At 27.8% G+C, this 22,156-nt stretch overlaps 1 protein-coding gene across 1 annotated transcript in view; it reads left to right on the forward strand.

Annotated features, from left to right (window-relative positions):
* Positions 1–542: 542 nt before the first annotated feature.
* The window catches only part of LOC126835587 (neuropeptide F receptor-like), a 30,258-nt gene continuing 8,644 nt past the window's right edge, over positions 543–22,156 (forward strand). Inside the window, exon 1 of the mRNA XM_050568263.1 lies at positions 543–836. The gene's annotated coding sequence lies outside the window, so the exon portion shown is untranslated. The remainder of the gene's footprint in view (positions 837–22,156) is intronic.

Genomic DNA, 22,156 nt, shown 5'->3' on the forward strand with positions numbered 1-22,156 from the left:
CATAATTTAATAATATAATCTAGAGATATATCTGCGAAACCTTTTCCAATTTTTCATTCGTTTGAGAGTCCTGGTTATTGAACTAATAATTACACATCACAGTTTAACCTTTAAATTAAGATATTGTAAAACATTGCCTATACTTTACTCCTTAAAAATGGGCGGTGCGACGCCCTCTTAAGGCGTTAAGGTATGTAGCTGAGAAATCAAACGGCCTGCGTGCCGAAGATTGGAATTTTTATTTTATTTTAATATAATAAAACGTCACGGATTTAGAATCACGCTCAACTGTTACTCTAAATCCACCGATGCCCTTAAAATGTTCACTGCACCTAAGGAACAGTTCCCTTACCGTTTGAACCTAACCGGCCGGCCGAGTAAGACCGTCACCGTCACGTTGATGGCGCTCGTATACGGCAACAAAGGTGCGACGACGCCAGGCGGCAACAAGTGTGAGCGCTGTGAGTGCACACATCTAGTGCGAACAGCAGCGCTCGTCGGATGAAAGGGCTGATCCGGACAGTACTCGGTGGACTGGCAACGGGTGAATATTAATGTGTGCAAATAGCTTTTAACACTTTTACCGGTTATCGTTCGTCACGACATTTTTTTGGTTGTCCGGACGAAGAGGAGTTTTTTTTTTTGACAGTTTTTCTTATCGTTCGATTTTATTTATTTTTTACGTTTTCAACCGCCGACCGTTTTTTGCAAGTTCGCGATATTAAATTCAAAATAAAAAAAACAATTAAAAAAAATAAAGCAGAAAAAATCATAAAATTCTACGGATAAAAATCACCTAAGCGCGTCACTAGGGTGGTCGCCGTTCAAACGACAAGGTGAGTTCTGTACTTTACAACACAAAACGTGCTATAGTGTTTTGAAACTCTCGAAACCTACAATTATTAACTCTTGTGGACACGGTGGTCGAATTATAAGTTAATATTTTGCAATAGAATTATAAAAACGTTGACTTTCGAAGTTAGAAAGTCAAATTTTAAAATATGTACTTAAGACCCGAATCATACTAAATTGAACAGTAAAAAAAAGTCAACAGATAGTTCATTATGATTATTATTATTAAACTACTAAAAACAATATGTGATAACGTGAAACAAATTATAGAATTATTCAAAATAGACCCAACAAAATATTTCCACAATATTTATGTAATATTAATTATATACTTTGTCGGATTATTATCCTTCCAAATTACAGAGATACGCTTCCATAAGAAACCAGGAAGAAGTCTCTCATATATCTATTTTCCACAAATGTCTGTAACTTATCATCATGTTTCACCTTATAAATTAATTTGATTTTAATGCAACCTGTAAGTAATACATTGGCAAGTAGTGTCTTTTTTGTTATCAATTTCATAAATACTTACGTTTTATTAACTGTTGATTGAATATTTATAGTTCATCTCCTATTTCACCACTGGTGCAGTGTGTAGTTGCAATTACATGTAGTGAACTTCTTTATGGTATAATAAATTTAATTAAACAAGAAGAGTTGCGCTTCCTGTCTTTCGCGCATAACCCATTCAGTACCAAGTGAATAAAGTTGTTTGACACATAGTATTTGTTTAAAAGTCAAAATGTACATTTTTACCCTAGATATTACAGTCTTTATTTTTACCTACTTGAACTTGCAGTGGTTTCATGGCAAGATTATCACTTTATTTCTTTTGGACATGTCCCATTTAGAAAGACAATATCGAAAATTTCTAAATATTTTTAATGTATGTAACAGTTAAGGAACAATAATACTCGTGTCTTTAGAATTCTAAAGGTTTAACAGTTTACCTACACTAGAAAGTTGGTTACAAACCAAAATTAGTATGAAGTCCGTAATAAACATTTTAATTACACACATAAAACTATACCCAAGTGCTGAAAGGGATAACATACTTGGGCGGTAGACATTTCTGTACAAACTATTTCATGTTCCATTTTTCGAAAATAACACCCGTATAAAAACGAGATATAAAGGATATTTTTTCATTAATATTGATCTTGTCAGGAACAAAAGTTAATATATTTTTTTTATTTTGTTGTCACCATGTTGTGTTACCATCAAATTAAATTAAAAACAGACAAGATTAGTGTTCACTTAATATAGTTATTTTTATTTCATTAAATATACAGGATATCTTTATAGTAACTCTTAGAGAAATTCATAGTTCAACATTTATTTTTCGTCTAAAATATCTTTTGTTCGTAATATCTTAAGTAGATATTTGTAAAACGTTAATAACCCCAAAAGTACTTTCCAATTACTTGCTATCGTCCCATTAACATTTTAGAAAAAAAATCTTAATTTTCAAAATGGCTATAATGATATTTTTTATCTAAAACGAAACAATGTTTTTTTTTTATTTTTACAAAAATATGTTTGTAAAATAATTGTTTTTTAAGAATGCATCATGATGCCTTGCGGACTATTATCCTATTTGAATTTTATAATAGGTTATTTTACTTTAAAACCAAAATCGAGCGAGTTCTACTCAATCTGCGTTAACAAGTTTCACCGGTACGACGCCCTCTTAAGAAAAATTCCTTTGATTGTCGCAATATCACTTTAAAATGTAATTTTCATACAAAAAAAAAACTTTAGTACATTGTTTACTCTTAAACCATATTTTTTGTTTTTTAATTAATCTAATACCCTAAAACTGGATCAGAATTAACATTACAAAGTCTTATGATTTTTTTCAGAACATCTAATATGCAAATGTACCTATCTTTTTCCCATAAAATGTCTATTTCGGTGTTTTTGTAGACATTTTTCGTATGACTTTTTATATTATACGGTGTACCCTATAAAATTACCTTTCATGCAATTCTCCCCCTACCGTTTTTTATGTACATAGATAGGTTTATTTATGATTGGGTAAAGAAAATAAAGTAGAGAAAACTGCATATTTCAAAGACGGATATCATAAAAGGCGAAAAAACTTTTAGACGCTAACTCAATTCTAAAAAAATTAATATTAAAAAATTAGGTTCAAAATGAAATAAAATCACAAGAAATACAATAAATTAACATATATATATAAATATATATGAATTTTATATATTAATTATTAGTGCCGAAAAATAATTTAAATTAAGATAGCGTATAATTGCCCTTATTTCAGGACATTAAACCTAACAAGACACAACTACGTGTCATTTATATATATATCAATTTGAGCATAGATTTGATACATTACTGAAAATACAAAACGAAAACAATCAAAATTTCATTAGTCAGTTGCCAACGAATGTTATTTAGCTATAGGAAATTACTAACTTGAGAAGTTCCTCGTTAAAGAATGGCGTGAAAAGCTTGTGGCCTTTACACCCCACCAGAGTAATTTCCGAGCTATTTTTTTTTTCAATATAGTGGCATTTAAAAAAATTAATACTCATATTGTAATTTGTATTTTAAACTGGCGTTGTATTTTTGTACATAATTATAATACTTACGTGTTAAAAATTTCAATGATTATAATGTCATTATTTGTGAATTGTGGCGTTAATTAATTGTTAAACATGAACTGTAAATTAAAATCTAGTAATTCGTGTTATGAGTATTAGGATATTAGTACTAACTACAGAATTTATTTAGTGTATACTTTTGAGTCTAAAAGTGTACTAATTTTTAATTTTTCACAAAAAATAATGACTTTTTATTTATTATTTATAATTTTTTACTTATTATACAACAAATAATGGAGCAACAGTTGACTAAAAATGGTCAATTATGCAACATCACAGGGTAGGAGAGGAAGGACTCTCTCGATATTATCCAGATACGACAATCTCTTCCAGGTGTACAGTTATTTAAATTAATTATAATTGTTTTCAAAATAAGATTAATTAAAAAGTAAACCCTTTTTAATTACGCCTAAAATTACGGACAACCAAAAACCATAATACTCTGATTATCTAGTAAGTCAAAAAACCAGAGGAATATGTTATGATTACCTCCCACTATTACACAATAGAGGCAAACCATGGCTCAGACTTCATAATATTATTTATGGAACTATTCTGAATTTTTAACAAGGGCGTTGTCTGTATCCAAAACGTATTAACAATTGTATAGTTTTTTTTAATTGAATTATTACAAATAATCAATTGAGATTTTGTCTCCTAAATAGATTTTAACATAGTGACCGTGTAAATTAAAAATACAATGTATATTTACATATTATTGTAGTTTTGTCCTCTTCTAAAAATCACGGTGCAGCAACTAGACATATCATGTTTAGTAATTTAACAATTGTAAGTAGAAAATCCAATTAACAAAGGACAAAAATGTCAGACTTAAATAAGACTTGATGGATTTCGGAGAAATTCTTTATAGAATAGTATTACAATAAAAACTGTCAACATTATTCATCTAAATTATTGTAGAATGTAGTATATACCGTGCAATTCTAAGAAAAATTGCCGAGCAGACACGAAACGCTGGTTGTTTATAATGATACAAAGTTACAAATTAAACTTAGATAATAATTGAGAGTGAATTTGAAAAATGTTTATTCAACCGATAATATGTACGATTTATTGTTTGGTGAATATGATACACGTTAAATTATTTAATTATAAAAACTCTATTCAATATTAAAAATGTTAAACGTTATGTATAATACTTGTTTAATTTTACAAAATAGTATAAAACAAATTTAAACAATATGAAAGTACACACTTATTGTACATTATTTTACAAATCCTATAATTGAATACATATAATGAATGTAAAGTGTATTTTTCCGAAGTAACAAAATAACTAATTAAAAATAATTTCGTGTGGATCTAAAATATAGATGCTAAAAGAACCTAAACTATGTTTTAAATATTTTGACATGTATATGTCTATTGGCTGTGGGTCAATACGAAAATCTGTGCGTGCATCACGTTGAACATTACCGAGGAAAATTTGTGCGTGTGGTGCGATTTAGCGGTTGTAAGTGATTATATATAAGAGATAAGAGATAAAGTACTCTTAATCAGGTACTCCAAATTAAGTACACCTAATTGGGTACTCTAAATTAGGTACTCCTAATTGGGTACACCTAATTGGGTATTCCAAATTAGGTACTCCATAATATAAGGATATATTAGGATATAACGATTTATATAAGGATAGTCAAATAAATTTATTAGGTAGGCCCTTACTTACTGTCGAACCACGGAAATTGATTTATAAGAATCTTAAATATTGATAAATGTTGCCGGTAAATCGATGAGGCCAGATATCATAAAACTACCAAAAAAACGTTTGGCCAGAACATATAATTAAGACTATACTATCGTCATATATCTCAAGGAGATATATAGATGGGAAATTATCATATAATTATCAGGACATATCCAAGTATTGATGTATCTGCCTGAAGTGTAGACACTCTTCGCTTTTTGCAATATATTTTAAATATGTTATCTACAAAATTTTATTTTAATATAAGAAATATTTTTAAAACATATTGTAAATAAAATCTTCGAAACATTAAATTTTGTGCCAAATCTTTTTTAACACACTTAAAAAAATATGTTGGAAAACATTTTGATAATATTTTTGCTATTTGAGATAAGCTGCTACTCGAAAAATTAGAAACAAAAGTCTAAAACGATAAATTAAAACCATCGTTTGTAATAGATTTATAATTAGTTATTAGTCTTTGCATACTACAATATCGTTACCTATATCTAACCGTGCTTATAAACCATTACAACCCTTAAATAATTATTCAAAACTGATATTTAGCCTATTAACAAGAATCCACCGCCATAACTAAAAACAGTATAAAGCGCTCTACAGCGGTTAAAATTAAAAATATCTCTCAAATAAACGCTTCAATGTAATCTATAGAAAGTAAAAATGATTAAATAAACTATATAAAATATTAATAATAGTTTATAATTGTGATAATACCATTGTGTAATTGAATTATAGTAATATAGATTATCTAAATACAAATTTTATGTTTACTAACTAATAAATATAATTTAGTGCTCTTGAGATTTGTTTATATATTATTTATACCGACTTATATATCGGTTTTTTACACTATGATATTTGTTTTCGCACTTAAGTTTATTGTTAAACCTCAAAATATAAAGGTAAAACGGAGTAAATAAAAATCACTGATGTACAACAACAACATCAGTAATCACTACAGTAAACATCATTAGTTAACACCTTTATTGGGTTTGTATTCATGTTGTTATTGGACTATTTTCAAGGATTTATAGCGTGCCATAATTTTAGATTAAAAAATGTATAAGTACATTTTTAGATTGCTTTTTCAACTTTAGACTCAATGTAGTATCTTTTGGAAACGATTTCTCATCTATAAACTTGTTAGATAGGAAATCGGCCTAGTAGTTAAAAAGTTACTGTGGATCAAGACACACACATAAAAATATCTAATAAAAACACACCATTAAAAAACAAATACTTTTTTAGTTCCGAAACTAAAAATATAATCAATCAGTAAACGTTAAATATCCGAAGAAGCTTAAAGTTGTTTTATAGAAAAATAATAAATTGATACTTATACATGTTTCCAAACGACCAAAACCCCTAATTTAAGTTTTTTTTTATTTTAGAAATACACGTAAAAGGTAAAAATTAATTTAAATGTAAAAAACAAATAACAAAAAAAAATATTAAGAGAAAAAAAAACAACTTTAAATGGTTGAAAAATAAACCAAAAAATGTAGGCAAAAAAATTTAATAATAAGCTGTAATTTAGGTAATTGTTATACATTGAGAATTTATCGGTAAAATATGAATTTATACTAGGTATAGACTTAAAAAAAACTGTTAAGATCGTAAAATGATTAAACAAAAACTCGGCTAGTTAGTCGTTTGGTCGAGTAGTGGCTGTATTTATTTGAATAATACAATAAAACTGGAGGTTAAGTAATCGCTATATTTATAGTTTTCTTCATTGTATTTCTTCATTTACACGCACCCATTATTTAATGTATTGAAAACAAGTATCGGTAATAAATATTATCATTACTCGAAGGTATTACATCCTGTTTAAGTTATTAAAAATAAATGGAATACATTTAACTAAAGTAATTAACAATTTTAAGTTTGAATTAAAATCATTTAATAATTACAAAATGAATAAAATTATACCAATAAATATTGCACCTAAAATTCATAGATGATACAGAACAAAGCATATTTTGATTCTGATGTTGTTTCTATTTCTATGTTTAATAGTTCTGTAATTTTACAACTACAACTAATGTCGTACATACAATAAATTAAGAACAAAGTTAAAACTACAATAATAGTAAATAGAAAAAATGGGCTGTAGAGAACGAAAATATTGCTTGGAATATAATCGATTTGTGCCAAAGCCAGACTGTACTTCAAGAACAACCACGCGAAACTTTTATAGTAGAACATATTAATATTCATTACCATTAAAAAAAACAACTCAATTACAAACACAGATTATCGACAGTGTTTGGAATAGATTTTACTTTATGCAAGGGCAAACAATGCAATTGTTGGTAATTTTAATAAAATAAATTTACAACAATATCATTGCGAATATAGAGGTTTTTATCTACAATTTTTTTTTCCATTATACTTACAAAAATTATTATTTTGAAATACCAGAAATGTATTACTTACTCGTATCGCGCGTCAAAAAACATATTCATTATTACAATACTCAAATTTATATTAAAATAATCTTATTTCAACAAAAGCCTTTCAGCTGATTACTAAATTAAAACAGTAGTTTAGTAAAATATACGAACTTAGAAACACCATTATATTCTGTTTTTATTATTTCAAATTAAAACGTCCGCGTAGATAATATATTTATGAACTTGCTTGTAACATATTTCATAGAAATTGTTTTGTTCTTGTTAGTGATATTTAAACAAATTAAAGTCATAAACAGACCCGCAACTAATATTTATTACATACAAGAGGCAAGTTGTCTTGACAGACTTAATATAAGACATACTGATTAATAACGTTATCAGCATCTTAAGTAATTTATTTGAACTTAGACTTGATATTTTCTTGTTAGCCCTGTTAGATAAATCTTCTATCACCGTCACCTGTGCAATACTTGATAAATTGTATTGTATAAGGATATTAATTTATCACTTAAATTCCAATGTTGTCAAAATATATCTATATCTTTATTGAAACTTTGAACAAATCAATAAATACAATTAGTTGTGCTTGTTAAAGTTGAAAGATTTTTCGTTTTACTAGTTTCTTTAAAGTATTATCGTTAAATTTACATGTTAAAAGTTGAATAAAATCGATGACCGTACACTTTTACAGTTCCGTTAGACCTGGTAATTCTTAAACAATTTCGGATGCCATAATTTATTATTTTCTTTTTTTTTACTACATTTTAATATACCCAAACCGGGTCTTCCAAAAAATGTTATTTTTGCAACTATAATACTTGATATTATTAACACTCACTGTAACCTACCAAATCTCGTCATATTATCTTCCTTCCTTTTGTAACGGTTGTCCCTTGGATCTTTGTACATTTCACCTGATAATTTTAGCAGCTGAACATTTTTCCCTGGGGTATATTTGACAAAAAATTGAATGAAATTTGTAATAATAAAAATATACTTAGAAAGATGTAATGTAAAATAAACAGATTATGCAATCAAAACAGCATATTATGATTAATGACATTACAAAACTTTAAATTGAACAATATGCCGTCCCATGCATATTGGATGCTTATATTTTAAAACCAAAATTAAGCGAGTTATTTTCAGTCTGCTTAAACATGTATAGATGTAAAAACAAATCGCTTTCAAGGATGCTGTGATAGTCCAAAAAATAAATTCACTACCAAAATAGAGTCTTAGTTATTGAGCTAATAATTACACATCACAGTTTAACATTTAAATTAAGATTTTGTAAAAAATTGCCTATACTTATGACATCTAATATTATTCTCGTATAAAGGATATTCGAGCGGTTATTATAACATTAAGCATACGCGGAAAAAAAATTCATACACCATTATAGCACAAGGTATCAATAATATGTTAGGAGAATAGTCAACTGCTGGAAAAACAAATTTCGTTCAACCCCCCTCCTCTCCTCTCGTGTAACATGAGTCATAATTTATTGTTTTTTTTAGTAACGTGACGACAATTTATCTACTTCAAAGTGTGGTATATTTTTTTTTCCATATCGTACCTACCTAATTTGCTAGTGTATACTTTAATAAGGATAAAAAAAAACTTCACTGTGAAATCAGAAACTTCAAAAACATATAGCTATTTCTTATTAAGACAACCTAATAACCTGAAAATAGCTAATAATAGATTAACTATTATTATAATAATATTTATGTAACACGGTATTCTAGAGAATAACGCTATATTCAAATCATTCGAAGTATTGGGACTAAAATATCGTATTAATACCGCCGTTTTTAGATTATCGAGTATAATAATAGCATTTACCAGGAGGTAATCGATTAAAATTGCTTAAAAGAAAAAAATGTACAACCAACACTTTCACTGTGGAAAAATATTACAAAACACCACGCTCGAACATCACTCTTTTTATACATACTTAAGTCAATAAATGCCGAGCATACAAATGTCCAGGATTAATGTCTATACAATATATTGGCCGCGGAATATATTCACGTCACGCAAATTTGTGGCTGTTGTGAATAACATCTATTTCACTCACGACGTGAGTTCGCTATTTACACCATCGCACATTTTCCACACAACGTTTCCGCCGGAAGCCAGACAAAGTTAAAAGCAATTATCCGCGTCCGGTTACTTACATCGGAAACGTCTTATTATTTTCAGCGCAGAAGATCCTTGGATGATGGCGAAATATTTACACAGTACAACATTACAACTTCGTTTATTGTTCTTTAAACGTTGTTTCTTTTATAGCCGAACATTCGATAGTGGAATTGATTTATTTATTGTTCTGATGTTTTTATTTGCTCTCCAACAGTCGTCGTGACCTATTTTTTAACATACATTCTTAATAAGTTATCGTCGATAAACTTATTACATAGAAAATCATTTAAGATAATAATGTTTACACTCCATTGACACTCGGCTAGAGTTCACCTTTTATTAGTCTTATTAGATGGATCTTGTTGTATCTCTTATTATCTCAGTAATGCAATTATATATAAACCATTTTGGTATAAATCTTATTGTTAAAATTACAAACTATCGTTGACCAATGCACAAAATATTCACTAAATAGTGAGTAATTGGTATGTCAATATTTCTCGGTTAAATAAAATAAATACTTTACATGGCTTTTTGTCGTGTACAAAAACGTTTAAGAGTTACCTACTTTTCTGAGTGCTAATTACATTTTCCTTATGCATATGAGATCAAACAATCTTCAGACTTTCGTTATAAACTGACTGACATGAGAAATTCCATTTTACCATTTTTAGTATTAAATACTTTTGACAGGATGTGATCAAAACAGTGTATATGATTATTTTCCGAGATAAATATGTAAAATAATTTTGAGTTACAATAAGCAGAACAGTACGCATAATATTATAAACAAGAGAATACGACTAATATAACAGAGAGCAGAGGAAAATATTACTGCAGCAAACTTGTCTCGTTTTTTACATTTATAAAACCTAAAACGTACAAAGTAAAATTTTAAATACAAGTTTCGACAAGTAAAATTAGCATTTTTTAGTTTATGAGTAAAATATAAAGAACAAATTTAAAAAATAAAATAAAACAAGCTACTTGATTCTTATACATTTCAAAATATTAACACGTCTAGAAGCAAATACACATATTTCAGTATTCTTATTTCTAAAAAATAAAATTAAAAAACACAAATAAAAATAGCAATTTATTTCCCATATTTGATGTAAAATTGGTTGACTTAACTGTTATGGAACTACGCGCCTTATATAATTTAGACATCAATTTAAAAAAAAAATGTATATTTTTTAACGCACGTTACTTATTGATATTAATTAATACAAGTTACAATTATTGTAACTTATATCGACGATGCTTTGAAACGGTTTTAGCCTCGTTAAGTAATAGTCATCAGTAACATTAAAACTGCTCTAAATTTCCTTTTTTATTTACCAGTTACCATGATTTTTACAACTCATATTTTATTTAAATATTTGCTTACATACCAAATTTCACAAAATCGAGCAAACAATATACGCTTTCACATATTTAATAAAACAAATATTTGCTTTTTGAAGTATCTATTGTGCAAGGGTTTTCTTTTTGTTTAAAACGTTAAAGTTCTCTCTACGGGAGCTAACAAGATGATTTTTTATTTAATTGTCGGACAATTAATTACTTAGATGAAATGATAAAAACGAAATCCGTTTGGTGGACACTTTGAAAAGTTATTTCGCGTTTAAGTCTGTTTTTTACCGTTACCCTTAAAGACTACTTTTACACTTAGTACTTTTATACTTGTATAAATATATATATCTCAAATCTTCAAAAAGTTCATAAAACCTAAGGTTAAATAACTTTTAAATAAAGTTTTTCAACAAAAAAATACAGCGAAGACGTGACATTTCCATGAAAACACTGACGCGTAAATACCGGATTTCTTAATTTTTTTGTTAACAAAAACGACAGAAGTTTTTTCAAAAAGAAAAACTACAAAATTGGAATCATTTTTTAATTAAATGAGTGTTAATACTCAAAAAAAGAAGTAGATGGTTAGGTTTTGTTACAATGTTCTCCCTCGTATTCGAACTTGACCAGATAGTAGATAATCCACCGGTCTATCAACCTAACCTATTATTGTTCCCGAATATATAGAACCGCTTACCAGCTGCCATAAATCAGGATTTCATTTGATTTTTTATGACCCTCATATATTGATAAATACTTTAGAGGTACTCAAGTGGTTTCTTAAAAGCTTAAAATCGCTCAAATTTTTTTTTTTTTAAACCGTGTGAAATCCCTGAAATTGACTTACACACAAGTTATCCTCTCAAACAACTAGTTAAAACAATATTTTAACTGGAATTAAACACTTTTAGATAATTTAAAAAAAATAAATATTTAATTTGAATTTTTTTAGGTAATTTTAAAGATTATTTAAAAAAAAAATTACTGTTCTAAAGAAAAATGTTGTTTACTCTGTACACATAAAATGTATTGCAACATACAAATCAGTATTCAGTAGCCAACCCGAAATACTGCATTCAAGATAATTCTCCTAAATCGCAAACGGTCTATTATCATCAAGAAGTTGTATTTATAAAATATCTTAACCCTTTCGTTCCTGGGATTTTTTTTTTTTTAAAAAAATATCGGACTGATATTGATTATCAATATAGCTGTGTCGATTTTTTTATCATCAATCTATACTAGAACTTGTGTTTAAAGACATTTTTGATAATGATAGTTTGTTGTTAATATTTTATTCGATTTTTAAAGTAGAATCCTCGTACGAGGATGTCAGTAACGAAAGGGTTAATCGCGTGCTAGGTTTAAATTAATGACCATCAAAGCAATTACATTGTACATATAACATGATTATATCAATAACATGACAACGGTTTTATGAGTTTATAGTTTTTTCATATTTTTTTACTGTTAAAACCCCCTTTTTTCTATTATATCCTTCGATCCTATGAGGTCATATTACATTTGAACAAATATTTGAATTCTTAGACAGCTTTTCTAAGAAATGGTTGTCCCACTTTTTACCCGACTGTGGAAGGAGGAGAGATTAACTACTGAGCCGAACTATCAAAACCGATGAGATAAAAACTAAAATAGTCTGTGAATTCCTCGGAGTGTTCTTAGCTGGGTTTAATAATTGTGAGGTTATGTTTAGTTCCATCAAATAAAAAAAACTAGATCTCTGAATGACTGAATCTAAATTCTCATCGGATGCAACGTCTGACGACACCATTTTTATATTGTTTAGTGCAAAAAGTAGCGTTGGCTGTGGTGAATCTTATTTTTTTTACTGATTTTTTCGATCGGTTATTATTGAATTTGACCAATAAAATGTTCCTTAGAGTCTCATTAATATTTTAACCATTTCTTTGACGAAGTTTGTTTCATATAAAGCTGCAAAAATAACTTTAATAAAAACTTAAGTATAATCTATGCTAATACAGGATTGTATTCTTACATTTTTCTTTAGTTTACAAAAAAAGTGAAAGGACACAGTTTAAATAAATTAAAAAAAAAACTGTAAAAATAAAACTAATTATTGTTTCAACACTAAAATGTCTTAAAAAAATGATAGTAATAGAGTATAGAAATTAAATGTTACAATCGCCAAGTGCTCTAATTTATGTCTTCCGTTAAAAATATTTAAAAATAAGCAATAGAAGTATTTCTAAAAGAACACGAAACTATGAAGGTAAAGATGACTGCAACATTCAGGTATTTACATTTCGGTATTTTATCATATTTTAAAGAAATTTAAATACTTTCAACTATTTGTACAGACGGGATTTTTTTAAGTTAATTATGAGTTCCGGAGAAAATAAGTAATTTTCAAATGGGTACATTGTAACACAGATGCAATTGTCTCAAACGAATGAAAAATTAGAAAAGGTTTCGCAGATATATCTCTAAATTATATTATTAAATTATGTACTGCAGTGAGAAAAAAAGAGCAAAGGAGTGTATTGCAAAAATGTTGTGATCAAAACGGTTGAATGTAACGGTTTATGTCTAGGTAGATTAAGTTTTCACGACTATAAATAATTCAAATAACCTAAATTTAATTAGATCATTGCTAGGTGAGGAGGAAAGAAAAGAAAAACATTATTATTAGAAAGTCGCTATTTTTTTTTTAATGTTTGGTCTTTTGTAACAAAAAGATAACGAAATATAGAATATAAATATAAAAACCCATGCAGCACAAAAATTATATTTTTAAAATACAGTAAAAATGTTGTTAAAACTTCATAAACTGTTTATGACCGAATATTTTTAAGCATTTTCGCGGTACTAAGAGGGCGTCGCACAGCCCATTTTTAAGGAGTAAAGTATAGGTAATTTTTTACAAAATATTAACTTAAAGGTTAAACTGTGATGTGTAATTATTAGTTCAATAACTAGGACTCTATTTTGGTAGTTAATTTATTTTTTGGACTATCACAGCATCCTTGAAAGTGATTTAAAAATGTTTTAACATCTCTACATGTTTAAGCAGACTGAAAATAACTCACTTAATTTTGGATTTAGAGTAAAGCATCCATTATAAAGTTAAAAGAAAAAAATATTTCCTAGGGCAAGAAGGTGCGTTTTTTCATTATTCTAAGTATATCGCTCAATAGATAGTTTAGAAATTACGACTATTTTAACATTTTTAAATGATTGTAACTTTTCAAAAAATGAATTTTTTTTTTAAAAACGCACCTTCTTGCCCTCCGGAATATTGTTCTCTTTTAATTTTACAATTGGTGCTTTTACTCTAAACCCAAAATTAAGCGAGTTATTTTCAGCTGGCGATAACATGTTTTTACCATTGAAAATCACCAGTGCGACGCCCTCTTAATATAATAAATAGTGGGTGGTGTCCTCTTTACGTTCTTACCATCTAACAATATTGAGTTAAACAATATTGAGATAATATGTTCACTTAAACTAAGATTGTTAAATTTGTATTAGGCTAATGCCATTTTTGTCGAAGCCTAATTAAATAAATATTAATACAAGAAAAAGCCAGTACAGGGCTTGTAGCATAGTGGAGCAGAGCATATTAGGATCAGGGGATCACTGTTTTTTTTTCAGGAATTAATTTAAAATATAAACTATCATAAAATCTTCGATGCTAACGTGAAGAATCTACACGTTATATATGTATATCTATATAATACTATCGATATGCGTTGATAAACCATAAAAATAACAAAATTCTTTGGATTAAAACTTTATCTTTATTTAGGCTTAGTTTTAGAATTCAAAGTATAAAATTTAGATTGAAAACTGTAGATTTTAAAAATGTTACATATCGATAAATGTGTATTGTAATGACAATAATTTACTTAAAATTATATTTTTAGTAATAAATATTATGATGGATAAGATTAGGTTTGATCGTCTGTCTATACTAATTTATTGTTGTTGTTTCCCACAATAAAATAATTTTTTAGATATCAGTTGACAGTTGATTCACATAGCAACTTAGAAATTTACTTGAGTCGAAGTGTAGTTTTCTTATTTGTGGTGATCTTTTAATTTTTGGCCCTGTAAAGAACTTCATAAATACAATTTCTGATCTTTATTTTGCCTCTTTAAGAAATTATCACAGCGGTTTAGGAGATATGGGCAGTCCAGACACAAAAATGAATAAACAAAACACATCATTGTATAAGCAATACATTATCCATTCCGCATCGAAGCTAAAAATCTTTAAAATAAAAACTATATAAATTGTATTTATTATCCAACAAAATTATTGAATTACTTTAACTTGATTACCCTGTTCATAATATTATGTGTGTTAATAAAGATAACCTTATAACTTGGAAAGCATGTAGGTACATGCAACGTCGAGGAAACTTTAAAGTCTAAACATTTGTTGAAAACTCCAAGAATAAACAAATCTATCGCTACAATGTATATAATCAACTCGCAATTTATTTTCCAGAAAAAGTATGTTTAAAAAAAGTTTCCGTTTCATCAACTTCATCATACTTCCAGTTTAGAATTGTTGTATTTTCACTTTCCACAAGTATTTTACTCCCCTCTGAATTTCTACCGAACAAGTTACTAGAGAATAATGAACATAATATACTTTAAAAGTCTATATTATAGTAGAATATAATTAATTTTACCACTAAGTCTAATTACGAATGTTCCCTTTATGCAAATAATTGTGTTTTCTAGTCTTTTGATACGCGTTAGATACAGGTACATCCACAATGTAAATGATTACATCTGTCAAAGTAGTCAAGAGAAACCATTAAAAACGTTATTATTGACAATTTGACAATGACCAACTAATCTCATTGTATATTTCGATCATGTTAAAATGAACAGTTTATAACTTCAATAAAACTATTTCAGTGAAAAGTGAAGTGAAACAAATAAACGTCATAAAGAATTATATTAGTATAATTTAATAATTAGTCATTTAAATTTTAACTGTTTTTCAAGTTTTATAATTGGACATCCTGTATGATAAAACTGTAAATATGTGTTTTTTTTTCGCCCCTAAAAAGTTTTTTATTAAATTATGAAATTTTCAAATTATAATTGTACCTTGTGGTTTGTACTATTATAATTTATTTTAATAACATAACTATAGATACTTATACATTAGTTACAGTGACAAAGAGCAGCATAGAACGCAATTAATCAAATGTATGTAAACGCTGTACAGTTAAACTATAGAAATATATTAAACAAAAACAAATAATAAATATGAAGTGAATTATTATAAAAGTAATTATAAATGTAAGAAACTCTTTCATCTGGTTAAACTAATGTAAATAGGTCGGCATTACATTCTTCCAACGTTTGAGCATAAGACTGAAGTTATACTTAACAATTTCAAACAGTCAATATGGTGATTTATTAGTAATAAATAATAATTTTGATTATTTAATAATAATCAATTATGAAATACTTGTATAAATTATTATATTTCGTGGAGTGAGAAGCAGACAAAAAAAGATTCAGTATTTTAATAAATGAACTAACTAAATTAACTGTTTAGTTTTCAAACATCGTTAAAATAATTATTTCAACTTATAAATATTCATATTATCAAAAATTACAATTACATATTTGTGTTTAATTAATTAAACCAATGGCATTATGATCGTGAATTGTTTTACTTTAACCATCGTTTAAGACAACACATCTTTTGTTTGTTTTTTTTTCTCTCTTATCTTTTAATAGATGTTCGACATTTCCTGTACTCCATTAACAGGTACTTTATGAGTTTATAGAAACGTACTATTATAGAGCCTCTAAATTTGTTTTCCTGTATATCTTCCAAATGACTATACTTATAAGTTATTTTTTTAACACATTATTTATTGAATTTTTTTGTTCAAATAGTCACGATGCTGAAAATCAGTTAGTTCTAAGATAATATACATAATTTTAAGACAATTACAACAAATAATTAAAACATATCCACTATTCTAATTTCTAATGTTTCTTACTATTCAGTGTCTGTTCCACGAATCCGAGTAAGTTTAAATAAACTTGTAAAGGATTAATTAGTATCCTCTTTGATGTTGTGAATGTAACCAGTCTTTTACAACTAACACTAATTAATACTTCGTGTATCCCAACCAATTTAGGTTACATAATATAGGAAATAGCTACCATTAGTTCATGCCAGCCATTATATTTTATACTCTTATTGCTTATGATGATATTTTTAGTGTACTTCTTGAACACTTCAAGTAAATTCTGTCAAACCATTATTAAGCTTATCATTAATTGGTGATTTACTTCTTTGAAATTGACACATGACAAAATGAATATAGTAGCTAAGTAATAATGTCTGCAGATACATCTATGTAATTAGATAAATTTGAAAATAAATTGTAAAAAGCGTTGCTAATTGTAAGTTTTTTATAATACACTCGCTTGATATTTAAGTGATTTATTAAAAAGTAGTTGTAGGTTATTTGTTATTGTCTACTGAACAATACCCTAAAAATTTGTTTTACATAAATAATTATGATATTGGTATTGTACACTTTTAATAAATTAAGTTTTGTTATTTTAGGTTTTAAAAATATGTACTTTAAACTCTAATAAAGTGTTGAAAAAAACTAACAAATTTTTTTTATAAACATAATTATGTAAAAGTAATCACACGACTTATTGGATACCTCTTCTGAACTTATAAGGCTTAAGTTTTTATGTACATAAAGTAATAAGCTAATAAAAATTATCATTGCTTCTTGTATTCGAATTGCTGCAGCCTGCTTTATTGATCATTTAATTGTACCTAATATTATTAGGTACAATTAAATGATCAATAAAGCTGTAGTAGAAGTGAGTATTAATCTATTTTTATTTTTGCAATTTGTATGTCAGATACAATCCATGACTGTCAGCTTAAACTTTTCACAATCATATTGTTTGTAATTAAAATACTTCTCTGTAATCAACACTACCTACTTTATAAACTAATTAGTTGTTTTTACATTATAAAAAGCAATAAAAACAATTTAAAAACAATTATATACATATTTAAACACTGTTAGATTTTTTATGAGAACAAACTAATTAAATATATATTAACTTTTCAAAAGGTAACCTATTGATTAATATGTTTTTATTTCAATGAATTTTACGTCAGCTATTTGTAGGTTTTCCGAAAATCAAACAGACGTTTAAAAACATGTGATGTGTAAAAAAATTCGTTTAAACTGCTTAATGATGTGAATAAAATAACAACCGCTCAAATTGACTAACAATAAAATAATTATAATTTAGTATTTATAGATATTAAAGTTACATGCTTTAACTTCCATGCATAACTTAAAAGGTTTTGTTTTACAAAATATGTTTTTTACGGGTCATACTATTTTTATAACTAATTGACAGATTCTTGATAAAAAAAACCTAGTTATTTTCTCCGCTCCAGAAAGAACATTGAATCATGAATTTGTTATCTCTGATCATTCATCTCTTATCACTTATTTTTAATCTATGATCTCTTAATATTTTTGAATATTGTTAAGCGAAAATGGTGACATGAAATTTTTTGTATCCAACCCAATAACATAGCCATGTTAAAAACTCTGTTGATAAAAATTTTAAAATCATTTCTAACAACACTGTTTATTTTAAAGTTTATATAAAATATCAGTTTTCCAGCCAAAATATTGTCGTCAACAATTATATTGTTAAAATAATAAAATGTTTTAATGTAGTGACTTTCAACAGTTGTTTCTGATCGAAGAGGAATAGCTACAATAAAAAACATTGTACACCTTTAATTAAAAATCTAATAAGGTAGGTTAACAATAAGAAACACCTGCTTCTAAAATCGGTCGTACGGTCCAAAATGAAATAATACCGTAAATATGACTGTATAAAATAAATTATAAAAACTTTTATCGTTTCTTTATGTAAACGACACAGAAACGCAGACAAATTTCAGTTTCTTGTAATCAAATAAAAAAAATTTACAATTTTTTCGATATTAAAACATAATTTTCTCACATAATAAAATTAAAAAATCCGCTACCAACATAACCTAGTTAAGTTGCCAAAGAACTGGTACATATATCCCTACAGAATTGAAATCGGACCATCCTAAATAGTCAACATTTTGTCTGGCTTTTTGTCTAAAACGTCAAAAAACAGACCGCATACAATTCCCTCAGTTAAGCTTTGAAAAACCCATAATGTGAATAAGTTGTATCGAAAGCTTAAATCCATTAAGAACTAAAAAATTAATGATTGTTTAGCTAATTCAAATAAAGTTGCAATAAAGTTTTTTTTTAATTAACTTAATATGTTAACATTAAAATAATTAGCATAGGAAAAAAAATCAGTCGGTCATTCGAATAAAACATTGGAACATACAAAATTATTTAGATAACTATCTAAATAGTGCCCAACTCTGTCTTTAGGTAACTGATACATGTTACAGAGTTTTTCTACGAAACGAATTGAAACCTATGTGAATTCGCGGTGTATGGTTTTTCGTTATAAGTAGTAAGTACCTAAGACTTTTTGAACACACCACCTTTAGCGGGAGAACTTGAATTGTAAAATGATTAGCTTTTGACAATTCATGTTATTCTTACGTTTCCCATGGTATTTTCTGTGAAGGCTTTTCGGTGAATTTTCGATACGATATTTGGTACCTACCGCACATATAACAAAACGGAAACGAAATCGAAAACCCACATTTCCTCCCAATGCGGCGGTGCAGTCGCCGCCACCGGTTGGATTTCTCACGATTGGATAAGGTACTGTGACTAGTTGAGCATATTGAATGGCACACTGTAAGTGTACAGATAGGTGCCAATGAAGATTTTGTGCACCGCAAGTTTTTGAAACGAGGGCAATTGGCTAATATAATCTCTTGCGTGCGCTTCGCTTTTAGAAAACAAAAGGTGGTTTAACATTGGCAGGCACCAGCTTATTCCTTGTCCGTATCACTCCACTGACGAAAGCGTAACGATCGATTTGAATATATTTTTCTGTTTTTCCATTGCCGCCACCGCCAACGCGTTACATCTCTCACCCGCGGTCTCCCCGACAGAACATAATCTGTTTACATGAGTATTTGTACGCTTGTGTGCATACGAGTAAACCGATAAATACGACTTAGCTATAGGTACTTATCGTCGTCGTCGGCACCGCAATGTTTGCTTTCTGATATCTAAGAGCTTTGTGCCTCTGCAACTGTCAAAAAAATGTCCGTGGACATGGTTAAATACTGTTTCAAGTACACGGTGTAGTTTTTGTAGTTTTAAAACAAGTACCTGGTGATTTAAACTACATCGTTTTGTGCTCAAAACACTATTTTGCTTATATGTCCTCGTTTCAAAATTATTAATTTTTTTTTTTGCCCTAACATGAACCGCTCGTTCGATTTCAACTCTATATACACACAGGGTTATTCAAATGTTACAGCAGAAATTTCGATGAAATACTCAAAATAGGCAAAAATTACCCAGTATAAATATATTTTTATATTACATGATCTACAATAATATTATAAAATTAACAAGAATTTACCTTTATTCGTATTTTCTAGGGGTTTATCAACTTTTGAAACTTAAATGATAACGTACTTATTTAACTAACTTTTTAAATTAAGAATAATTTGTCGAAAAAATTGATTGGTCGATAACCAGTTTTGGATAATTACTTTTAAAGCTATTATAGTTTGAAGTTTAGGGTGGGATGTGGAGAGCGACAGAGTAATGAACGCAGATAAAAATAATACTACAACCTTCCTACCGCTCTAAATTTTAAACTTTAATTATTTTAAAAGTAATAATCCAAAACTGGCTATCGACCAGTGAACATTTTTAGCAAATTATTCTTAATTAAAAAAGTTAATTAAATATATACGTTATCATTTAAGTTTCAAAAGTTGATAAAGCTCTAAAAAATACAAAAAAAAATGTCTACTTAAATATTATCATTGTTTAATATTTAATATTTTTACCATCTACAAATTTGTATCGAATTGTTTTTTGAAAGTGATTTCATCTAATTGAATTTAAATTACATTTGTTAGCAAAAGGAAAGTAAAAGTGTATATTTATTTAGGTTTTTAATATTACAAGCGATGAGGGTGTCCTGGTAGGTAAACCCACCCCACGCATATGCATTATTTTTAAGTTTTTAATAGAAATGATAGTGGGATAATATTACTAGAAAGGATGGGATAAAGGAATTAGAATAGAGGCTGTGGGGTGGTAAATTCTATTTAGTAAATGTATTTATGGAATATACAGGACGAATGCATTAATGAATAATAATAAGACCAAGTGTCATAAGTATAAAATAACTATTCGCTTACCAACTTGTGAGTGTTTCAGAATAGCCTTCCAAACGGCATATTGCCGTTATTAACTGTTATTTGCCCTGTTTTTTTATTCGAGTCATTGCAGATTTGAGACAAAACTTACCAAACGTTTACAACATCATTGAACAAAACCAAACAATATAGTTATATTATATAGAAAACTGAAGAAAATCGTCTAAAAAAAAAAAAAAATAGAGAAAACACGTCATTGGCTATTCTATAGCGATTGGATGTAAATATAAATAATAATGTAGATTATTTCTCTTGTAGGAAAGACATTGGGTCATGAACATGTCTTTTGATACCTTTGTTAACATAGCAACGGCTTGGTTGTACGTATAAAGCCATTAGTAATTCAATCGGACACAAAACGCAACTTGACGCAAATTTTTAAAAGTCCCCAGCCTAGAGACTTACTTATGTCAATAATTCACTGCATCACATACAATAAAAAAAAAACCCAGTCTTAATAAAAAAATATTTTATTCAGTAACTTCCTTTAAAAATGATTAACGTCGTTTAACCCCAATTGGAATACAATTATTATTTCCCATATATTTTTATGTAATTTTAATTAATGCAATTGAGCTACAAAAAAAAAATATTAATTATCTATATCTGTTAAGCATGAACGCAAAAGTACAATAATTACTAA

This window comes from Adelges cooleyi, unplaced genomic scaffold (genome assembly GCF_023614345.1).
Source record: "Adelges cooleyi isolate 19-005CV unplaced genomic scaffold, UGA_ACOO_1.1 ACOO_flye_CR_arks_rails_tigmint_CR_PRNA_23, whole genome shotgun sequence".
Lineage (NCBI taxonomy): Eukaryota > Metazoa > Arthropoda > Insecta > Hemiptera > Adelgidae > Adelges > Adelges cooleyi.